This window comes from Miscanthus floridulus, chromosome 11 (assembly GCF_019320115.1).
Source record: "Miscanthus floridulus cultivar M001 chromosome 11, ASM1932011v1, whole genome shotgun sequence".
NCBI lineage: Eukaryota > Viridiplantae > Streptophyta > Magnoliopsida > Poales > Poaceae > Miscanthus > Miscanthus floridulus.
In genome coordinates this window covers 17,339,370-17,350,383 of record NC_089590.1, presented here as the reverse complement: position 1 = coordinate 17,350,383, position 11,014 = coordinate 17,339,370, and the positions used below count along the sequence as shown (strand labels likewise).

At 38.9% G+C, this 11,014-nt stretch overlaps 1 long non-coding RNA gene across 2 annotated transcripts; it reads right to left on the bottom strand.

The window, feature by feature from the left end:
• Positions 1–7,421: 7,421 nt before the first annotated feature.
• LOC136494591 (uncharacterized) lies at positions 7,422–10,788 on the bottom strand. Of its 2 annotated transcripts, XR_010768636.1 has the most exons (5): positions 10,744–10,788; positions 10,074–10,649; positions 9,816–9,976; positions 8,929–9,228; positions 7,422–7,817 (listed from the first exon to the last, which is right to left on the bottom strand). It is a non-coding gene; the product is annotated as an uncharacterized lncRNA (long non-coding RNA). The 2 variants fall into 2 exon arrangements; XR_010768635.1 differs by having other exon boundaries at positions 8,929–9,976; positions 10,744–10,784.
• Positions 10,789–11,014: the final 226 nt, after the last annotated feature.

Below are 11,014 nucleotides of genomic sequence, written 5' to 3'. Positions count from 1 at the left end.
AGTATGCAATATTGGGCTTTCTTCCATTCAATATCTCATATGGAGTCTTCTCTAACATTGGATGGCAATAGAGGCGGTTGCTATAGTAGCAAGCCGTGTTGATTGCTTCAGCCCAAAATGAATGACTAACATTGTACTCACTTAGCATTGATCTTAATATATCAATCAAGGTTCTATTCTTCCTCTCAATAAGACCATTTGATTGTAGAGTGTACTTGGTGGAGAATTGATGCCTAATTCCAAACTCATCACATAGCTCATTAATTCTTGTATTCTTGAATTCACTACCATTGTCAGTTCTCACTTTTTTTTATTGTAGTTTCAAACTCATTGTGAACTCTCTTGATGAATGTCTTGAATGTAGCAAATACATCACTCTTGTTAACAAGAAAGACTACCCATGTGTATCTTGTAAAGTCATCCACAATCACAAAACCATATTTGTTGCCACCAATTCTAGTATATGTTGTTGGCCCAAACAAATCCATATGCAATAACTCAAATGCCTTAGATGTGCTCATGATGCTCTTCTTAGGATGAGTGTTTCTAACATGCATTCTGGCTTGACATGCACTACATAGCTTATCCTTCTCAAATGTGACATCTTTCAAGCCCCTTACTAGATCATGCTTAATCAATTTGTTCAATTGTTTCATTCTAATATGACCAAGCCTTCTATCCCATAACCAACCCATGCTAGAATTAGTGACCAAACATGTTGACAATTGAGCTTCTCTAGCATTGAAATCAACCAAATATAGATTCTCATATCTAAATACTTTGAATATCAAGTTAGAGCCATCTACACTTATAATCTCTACATCATCCACACCAAATATTCACTTGAAACCAAGATCACACAATTGAGCTACCGATAATAGGTTGAAGTTCAAGCCTTTACTAGTAGCACATTGGAAATGCTCAAGTCATTGGATATTGCAATCTTACCAAGCCCTTTGACCTTGCATTTTCCATTATCACCAAATGTTATACTATCAACCCCACTGCTATCATTTGTGTTGATTGAATTGAACATTCTTGAATCACCAGTCATGTGTTGTGTGCACCCACTATCAAGCACCCAATGCCTTCCTCCAGCTTTATAATTGACCTACAAAAGAAAATCAATTCTTTTAGGTACCCAAACTTCCTTGGGTCCTTGAAGGTTAGTCATTAAGCTCTTTGGTACCCAAATCGCCTTCTTCTTTGGGCCCAACAAAGATGTACCAACAAACTTAGCCATCACACCATTGGTACCCTTAGTAAGCAAATAACAAGAATCAAATTTAACTAAGGATACATTAGCATGTGATTTCTTGTTCTTGCAATCATGCTCTTTATGACCAACTTGCTTGCAACTAGTGCAAAACCGACCATTGTTCTTCATAAAACTAGTCTTGTGAGGACCAAAGGCCACCTTGCCTTTCATGGGGGTATAGCCCAATCCCTCTTTGTAGAGAGCTCTTTGGCTACCCAAGCACATAAGCAAGCGGTCCTCACCACCATAAGCCTTGCCTAAGGCGCGAGTGAGCTCATTGACCTCCTTCTTGAGAGTCTTATTCTCAACCATTAGTGAGGCATCACAAGTGAAACCATCACTAGTAGATGAGATGGAAGTGGAAGTACTACAAGAAGGGTTAGTGGGAGTAATAACAATGGGCTTATAAAAAGATTCATCAAGAATATTGTATATTAGTGTTGGCGGTCCTTAACAACCTTTTAGGTCACCAATTAAGATACAATCAAAGGATAAACTAGCATGATTACTCACATATGTTATTTATATTGACCTATTTCCACATGTATTGGAGAATCATTGTTTTATAGGGCATATACATGAAACCCATGGAAATGGAGTCAAAATGTGCAACCAGGAAAGCGCAAAAATAAGCAAATAAAGAGAGAAGACCACCTACCCATCTAATCTGGGCCAAGCATCGGCATGGTTGCGCTTCTGGCCCAACAAGGAACTGCTATGCAGAAGGCGATTGCATGCAAGGTGCCATCACGCACCGCCCTCCGCACCTCTCGCCTCTAGCCGCCACGTGTCGCCTCCTGGTTGCGGGATCCGATGGAATATTCTCTAGAATCGATGTTTCCATGGCTATAAATAGAAGAGGAGGCCTCCCCTCTCACACACACCACACTTGAGCTCTCTCCCCCTCCACACTTGTACTCTTTTACTATTTTATGTAGTGTTTTGGAGCAAGGCAAGCTTCATTGGAGAGCTTGAACCTCGAAGGGGCAAAACTTGGTATGAATTATATGAAGAGTTCCCTTATGTTCTTGTTCTTATTTTATCAATATAGCTATGTTATGAAATTAGAGCAAATTTCTTATGTTATTCATTTAGCATATGAAACTTTATGCTTAACCTTTCATACAATATACATGTATACACCAAGACCTAAATTGAGGTAGTGAGTTCTACTTTAAGATTAGTTTTGGTCATCATAATCTTATGGGTTCGTCATTCGTCGCCAAGGCGGATGCTCTACTAGAGAACTCATGATAAAAACGGATGTTCCTGGCTGACGCTAGAGTAGTAGTCAATAGTATAGATTTGCCATGTTCACTTGGCTGATAAGCCATGGCTAAAAGTACTGTTGGCTGATTTGTTGTGAGAGAAAAATATTGTTCGTTGCCATACTTTTTCAGCCAACGAACAATATTTTTCTCTTATAACAAATCAGCCAACAGTACTTTCAGCCAATAGTACTCTATACCATTTGTTGTCGTTAATATTTGTTAGAATGGAGCAGACATTCTCCATGGCTCAACATAACATAGTGTGAATTGCTGTGACCATGTGGTATTTGGATCACATGTACAACATTCTGAATTATAATAAGACTGAATTCTCCAAAACCACATACTTATTAGGCCAATCTTAATGGAAGTTTCATGGGCATTAAATATGCTGACATGGTATTGTATTGATGAAGAGAGAGATGATGAAAGTTTCATGAGAGTAGAAAGGGTTTCATGGGGATGAAACTCTTCTACATTATTTCCAAAATATGAGTGTGTTGGAAACTGAGCCATGAAACCTACACTGAGACTGGCCTTATGGTAGTAAAAGCAGAAATGCTCATGTTTGCTGACTAGTTCTTTGCACTTTAACTCCAGATTTTGTAGTCATAAGGTTGCAAAAAACACCACCATAACCAAATTGTAGGCTAGGGGGATCCTTCAATCTCTTGGCTCATGATCCTCTCCATTCATTAGATTGTTTATTGAAATCATTTTTTTTCTCAAATACGCAGGAGAGCTATGTATCTTTGTTTTAATAGATGACTAGGTAGCGTGCCCGTGCATTGCTACTGGATAACTAACAATTTATACTAAAAACACACAGATCGCACGATAAGATAACAATACTGTTAAATTTAATACCAATGTTAAAGTGACATTTAATCCAAAAAGCAAAGTTTATGAATTTAACACAGTCACGGAGTGCGCGGCGTCGTAGGCTCACAAACTCTAGAGCTTTTAGAGATTGGGTCGAATCTAGCCTAGAGCCTTGGAACCCTGCTTCTTTTCCTGGACGGGCTTCACTTCGAATGCGCCGGTAGCAATATCAACAATCACCAGTCGATGGACCAAGTCGTATGGATCCCCATACAATGGCTCAAACATGTAGATTTTGTTCTCCTTGTAATTGGATACACTTGTTCCACTGAAGCTTTCATTGAAATGTTTAGACACGAACAATGTCTGATCATCGATGTCCCTCACCTGGGACCACTCCGGCGTACGGTCGTGGAGGTTGCACTTGTAGATCGCACTGATATAGGTGAAGCTCTGTGTCTCATGGAACGTGCTCACCATAGCACCCACAATGTGCAGCTCACCATTTGATTCCATGTAGCTGTGGTGGCAGAGCCCCACAGGTGGCGACAGCAATAGCAGCAGCATCGCGGTTAGAGTAGCGTGCGGCGGCGTTGCTGCTGCAGACGGAGATTTCTCCAATGCAGTCGATCGCCAAGAACTTGTCTTGGCAGTGGATGATGGACCCCACGGAGAACTCCAGTTTGGTGTCGAGCAGCGTCCATGTGCTGTTGACTCCAACCCGGCAGAACGCGACCTCCGTGGAGCACCCAAACATTGAGATTGAACTTTTGAAAATAGTACAGATATGTTGTCTAATTGTCTTTCATAATCATGTACAATTTGTAAATATAGTGCAGATTAGTAGTGAATGCTGTGTTTTGGGATTGTATCAGTGTCTTACTCTTTGTGAGTGGAGGCAGTAGTTACATGTAAACCTATCCCCAACCATATATAGAGTTATAGCAAAAATAATTAAATTCATTTCAAGATGATACTTAGAATGCCAATCAAAACATTGGAATTGATAAAAATACAGGTACAGCTAAACAGTGCAATCTTATGCAGGACTCAAGCAGCTTGCACAGTGTCATAGGTTCATCTTTGAATCTTTAGTAGCTTTTGAACATTTTCTGAAATAAAGAATTCCTCATCATTTTGACTTGACACATAATTTTTTCCTCATATTCTGTAGTGTGCCATCAAATTGTTTCATCCTGCTATAAAGAAAAATGTTCAATTCTTAACTGGTAAAGTAATGCTTTTTATTTGCTACTTATAGTATTTAAACACTAGAATTTGCAATTGTATTGTTTAAGTAAAACAGGAATTGATTTCACTATTGATACGTTAGCCCTTTTCGCATTAAGCAATCATCCTTTATTTTCCTAGATACCACTTGCAGTGTCTAGTACCTTTTTTTCTATATCAAGATTGTTTATTATGATCTGAGCAGGTTGCTCTTGCATCTGGGAATAAAAGGAACATTGAAAAAGTCAGAAATGCTCAGTTTAGTGTTAACCTGCCCAATGTTGTAACTGTCGATCCGGTGGGTATGGCATTGGACGAAGACAACTTGCATCTTGCCACCGAGTCACAAGTAAAGCTTGGCAAAATGCTTGCAGAAGCCTACATCATGAACTTCTTAACAGCAACTTGTTAGGTGAATACAAAGGTAAAATTCTTTGGGACTCTTATAGATACCATGATCTGTTTGACCATTTATTTCTGCAACTATCTTTCTTGATACATCCATGTGAGGTCTTGGTGATATAAGGAGTAAATCAGTCTTTAACACCTGGTTCTCAGAGTAGAGTCTTTAGTGTATTAACCGAAATCATGGTAGGAAAAGTTTTTTACCAATACATTTCTTGGCTTTTGTTTCATTCCCGGATTTTTGTTTTTGCAGGCTCTCAACATCTTCAATCCACCGTAAGTATATTTGACAAGGTCACCCAGCTCCAAGACTGTCATGTGCCCAAGCACTTAATCAATCAAAAGACATTGTACCTATCCTATATCCGGGAATACGCTAACGAGCCTCAATTCATGTATAGCATTTCAAAGTCTCTTCATAACATTTCCTTCCATATTGTAATAATGGTTGCTGTCGTTTGTTTTTTCTTGTGAACCTTGTGCAACAACTTGTCATGGCTCAAACCCTGGTGTTGCAGTCCTGCACGTGGCTTGCCCAATTTTTTTTTAAAAAAAATTTAGCCAAAGATGCCCGGACTCCCTCTATCCTAGAAAGAGTGTTATTCTCGCTTTCTAATAAGTCAAATATTTGTAATTTTGATTAAAAATATATAAAAAATATTAATATTTATGATACATAATTAGTATCATTAGATAAATCGTTAAATATATTTTCATAATAAATTTATATGGAAATGCAAATGTTGGTATTCGCCCTGTTCGCTTGGGCTTGTTTGGCTTATAAGTCGTACTTTTTTAGTCAACAAACAATATTTTTCTATCACACCAAATCAGCCAACAGTACTTTCAGCCGTGGCTTATCAGTCAAACAAGCCCAAACGAACAGGGCGATTATTTTTACAAACCTACACTCTGTTCGCTTCAACTTATCAGTTATGGTACAATATTTTTCTCTCACAACAAATCAGCTTTAGCTAGCTTATCAGCTAAAAAAAACCCTAAGCCAAAGGAGTACATGATTCCTACCGTGACACTCTTTTATTTTTGGAACGAAAGGAGTACGTGATTCCTAGAGTGACACTCTATTTGGAACGGAGGATGAAGGGTGTATGTGTGATGTGAACAACCTTCTTAGCCTTTCTTTTATATATCCAAAGAAGTGGTTAGGCTTCTTTTATTTTAATAAACAAATAAAATGAGGCGTTTTTTTCTCTAGGGTTCATTATCATCACGTTTTCTGAAGAGCAAACAGGCTCTTGTGTTGCAATAGAAAAAAAATAAGCTATTGAACGTTCATGTAAAATGCAAATATAAATAGTATATATCTATATACTCTGATAAAGCTAAACTCCACTATATGTTTTATCTCTTTATGCAAGCACATTATTCTCCAATAAGTGTCCTACTAACTTGCAATCCTATCATGCAAGCTACTTATATCATCCCTTATTAATTACAAAAAATATCCACATCATCTCTTAATCTCTAATCTATTAACGTAAGCTCATTTACATATATTATTTGTTTCATCACCTATTCTTCTATAATGTGATCAAATATTCCATTGGTTTTTTCTTCTATTAGCCATGTCATCCCTTATTAATTACAAAAAAATATCCACATCATCTCTATTATGTGTAATACTTTTAATCTCTAATCTACTAACATAAAGTCATTTACATATGCTATTTGTTTCATCACCTATATTATATAATATGTGATCAAATATTTTATTAGTTTTTCTTCTATTAGCTTACTAATTTTTTACCAGATCCGATACAATAAAATAACATGCAAGTCAAATTCATATATATATATATATATATATATATATATATATATATATATATATATATATATATAGGACTGCGCTAATTAACACCCAGGATACTAAATATTATTCAGTAACCGAGGCCATCCCGCTGCCCACGTTCGCGCAGATAGGAGGGCGCTGGTCGATTTTTTTTCCTTCTGTGCTCGTTTCCGACCGGTTTTATTTGCTTCCGTCTTGATTTTTTTGCCTGTTTTTTTCAGCCAATTTTTTTCTGAGTTTATGGCCGATTTTTTTCTTTCGCGTCTATTGCCCTCTCGCGCTGGTTACGGCAATTTTTTTCTATTTCCGATCAATTTCTTTTTGTTTCTGGCCGATTTTTTTTTTTTGTTATCATTTTTTTCGCTAGGCCTCCAGGGATGCATATATTTGGCCATATTTTATTGCTATATACCAGGTTCCCTATAATGAATTACTTGTCAAAAATAACAATTCATTATGTAAACTATAAATAGTATTTCAATTTGATCAATACAAACATATCTTGTCAACAATAATAGTCTATGCTGCAAATCAAAAATAGTACTATTTCGTCTATCATAGTTACAAAGAATCTGTAGGCCTACTCTTTGGGACAACTTGAACAAAAAATCTATAGCAAAGAGGCAAGAAAGGAGATGCTTTATGAATTCCACAGCTTGATTCATATAAAAAATAAATAAATAAAAAACTCCACAGCTTGATCATGTCGAGGACACCTCTGGACGAGGGAGCCGGACAGATGAATAACTCTCAGTGGTAAGTCGCAGAGTGGATTCTAGTTCCTTGAGAAATTTAATTCCTTAACTCCTATGTCACTAACATCCACCTTTGTGTCCCGCACTTCACTATACCATGTCGCCTGCTCGCGTGACCGACTGTTAGTTGAGGGAGGGCTGCTGCATGTCCTCCGCTACACTTCCCTGCTTCATTCGGTCCTCTGCCCTGTTGAGTCCTGACCGATTTCCTCCATCATCCTACCAACCGCTATGTTGTCTATTTTCCCACCAAATTTGTATGACTGGCCAAGAGGAAACACAGGTTATGTTACAACATATATGTTCATTGAAATATACTCAAATTTAAAAGTCAGATACATGAGCACATTTAATTTGGGTATACAGAAAGCTCAATGGGAGATACTAAAATGCTAGGCAAGATTAAGACGAAGGCATAATTTGCATGTAAAATAAGCTGCTAATCTGACTCAGTGGAATATGATAGATAGTTGCAAGGAAAAATAGCTTTGAATTTGCAAGTATTATTCAAGTGGCACCTCAGGTTTAGTTCTGAAAAAAAAATATATGTAGCAAATTAGCAATTGTCAGCACAGAAATCTTCTCTAGCCTCTGGATCAAGAACAATAAAATACACGCAGAGTCAGTATAAACCAAAAAGCTAAAAGGTTCATAAGATCGTGACTTGCAAGGAAACATCTTGAATCAGTGAAAAATAATGTTGAGTACCCATTGGCTTGGAAGTGAAGCGAGCACTTCAACTACGGTTGGCCACAAAATTTGGGCAAGCAAAATTTGAAATACATGTATGTTAATTTGTTCTCTAATTCTGTGTCAAGACATCAGTTCATATACATATAATTTTTAGAAAAAAAAACCATACTCAAGCTTAGATTAGCTGTAAATGAATGTCTATAATTTTGTCAGGTCATTTTGAAAATACTAATTCCAGATTGCAAGAGATTAACATTATAGTACAGCCATAATCCCCTTTGCACCTCTGTTCTGTGGAGCCGGCACAGAAGGTCGACCTGGTTAGGAGGGTAACCTCTGGTTGTAAAGGAACCTCGTACCTAAATGCGGAATCATCACATTAACATTCTAGACCTAGAGAGGAAAGCAGCTCCTAAACATAAAAAAGGCCACTAAAAATTGCAATCATGTACTGAACATTGTTCTATGCTCTCAAATACAACCCTTTTTGGGTTGTTAGGCATCTTATCGACCAACTCCAACCCGAAACTGAAGGCATTGAGTAAGAATCTATTTAGAATACCGCATTTCAACTATCAATAGCTTAAATTTACAAGATGCACGAGAAATGGATTAAGGCTAGCTTAAATTTACAAGATGCACGAGAAAGGGATTAAGGCGGGTATAGGGGACCTGACGTACCGGAGGACTCCATCTGAGTAAGGCAAGCTTGGCATTCGACATGTGTGCAATCAAGATGTGGCAGCCCAGCAACCGGGCATTGCGCGTCCAAAAACAGAGCATAAAAAGTGAAAATAGAGGGTAAGTACCATTAGGGTACCACAAATTGTACAAATAAGGAAAAAAAGGAATTATCTTCAATACAACAAGAACACAGGGCGCATATAGATTTCACACCAATGTTTCCGAAATAGTTGTCCCAAACAACAACCAGTCCACCACTGAAGGCTCTAACACCACAGGCATACACAGAAATGGCTTCTAGATATTCGGCATTGCATATAGAAAAAGAAAGGCGTTGAAAGAACATGATAAATCAAAATTGGAGGGATCGGAAAGGAAAAGTAGTGATGAACAAATGAAGGCTAACTATTATATTTGCATGACAAAGGTAAGTTCAGATTTATTTATAACCTTTCCTATCATTACAGTGCTGCTTAAGCAATAATTCCATGGCTCTGAGATGTTTACTTATTTTAGAAAGATTAGTGAACTGGATTGATTAAAGAGCAAATTACTATTGTATGTATGATTCTTTATTCTAAAAATAGAAAGCGCGAGAAAACAGAGGATAGTTAGGAGATAACAACAACATGAATAACACACTAGCAACCCCATTAGATTAAACAAGCAAAAGAAGAATAGAAAACTGGACAGGTGGACAGGTGTCAGAAATGTTGACTGTGAAAATAAAAAACGAGTAAGATGCATAACTGAACTGGTAAGAAAAATATTAGGCAAAAAGGTCCCTTACAGTAATCTGTAAATGATAGACACAAATAAGCTATATCTAGTAAGCTAAACAGCCGTCAGGCTCAATTCGTGCAACAAGGAAGAAAGAGAATTACCCAGGGGAGCAGATCATAGATCCATTTAATGGCAGATGAGATAATGCCGTGTTGCTGCAGCAGTGCTATACTGCTGTTTTGCATTGCATCTTCGTGCAAATATATTCCAGATCCATGAGCAAAAATATCAGAATCAGACAATCTTCTTTAGGGTCTTCGATCTACACACAACAGGGTAAAGTCAGATCCCCATCCCCAACATTAAAAGGGACCAAAATTGGGGCATCGAATGTGAGTCTGGATGGATGGGTACCATACCAGGGAATGGTTGGGGTGAGCGATTCTGCTCGTACGATCGTCGCGTTGCACGCCTGAAGGAGATGATGCCGATGGCGTCGCCTGAAATTGATCCACCATGGGCAGCGTTCTATGAGGCTGCGGATTAGGTGAGGCCGCCGCCGCCGCCACCGAATCAAAGCAGAGGGGCTCTGTCGACGGACGCTGTGGATGCCGTGGATACGACGCCGAATCCTCAAGTATGGCCAGGACGCCGCCGACGCCGAATCCCTCAGGCATGGTAGCTGCGGATAAGGCGCTACCACCGCCGCAGATTCACTCAACATAGGGATTGGAACAAGGTGAAGAGGTGGAGACGAGAAGACACTGCTGCCAGCTCGAGGCAACAAGATGGGTAGCAGCCGCGGGCCCAGGTGTAGCGGGCTCACCGGCGCCGAACAAGGGAGCAGGGGCGGCGGCGAGCTGAGGTCGTGCGGCGGGGACGGGGATGGGGACGGGGGCGGGGGCGAGCTCAGGCCGTGCGGCGGCGAGCTGGGCTCGTGCTGCTGCGGTGGTGGCGATCTAGGTTTGTGCGAAGAAACCGGCGTCTCCCACGATCTAAAAGTGGAACCAAAAAATAAAATTATTATTAATTAATAAATAAAAAACGGAGGTGGGTGCAGTACAAGAAAAAAAAGAGGGGATGACGGACCAGCGCCCACCGATTGGGTGGCTCGGGGTCGGAGCGGGTGCGTCGGGCGGGCTAGGGTACTGATTATTATTCAGCATATATATATATATATATATATATATATATATATATATATATATATATATATAAGAAAATCCCACGGCAACGCGCGGGTATTCTTCTAATTTACTTATGTTTTACTATTTTTATAAAATTCAAAAGCTATCATTTGTTTTCTGATGACCATGACATCTATAACACTCCCTCTATTCCCAAAAATACAACTCTCACT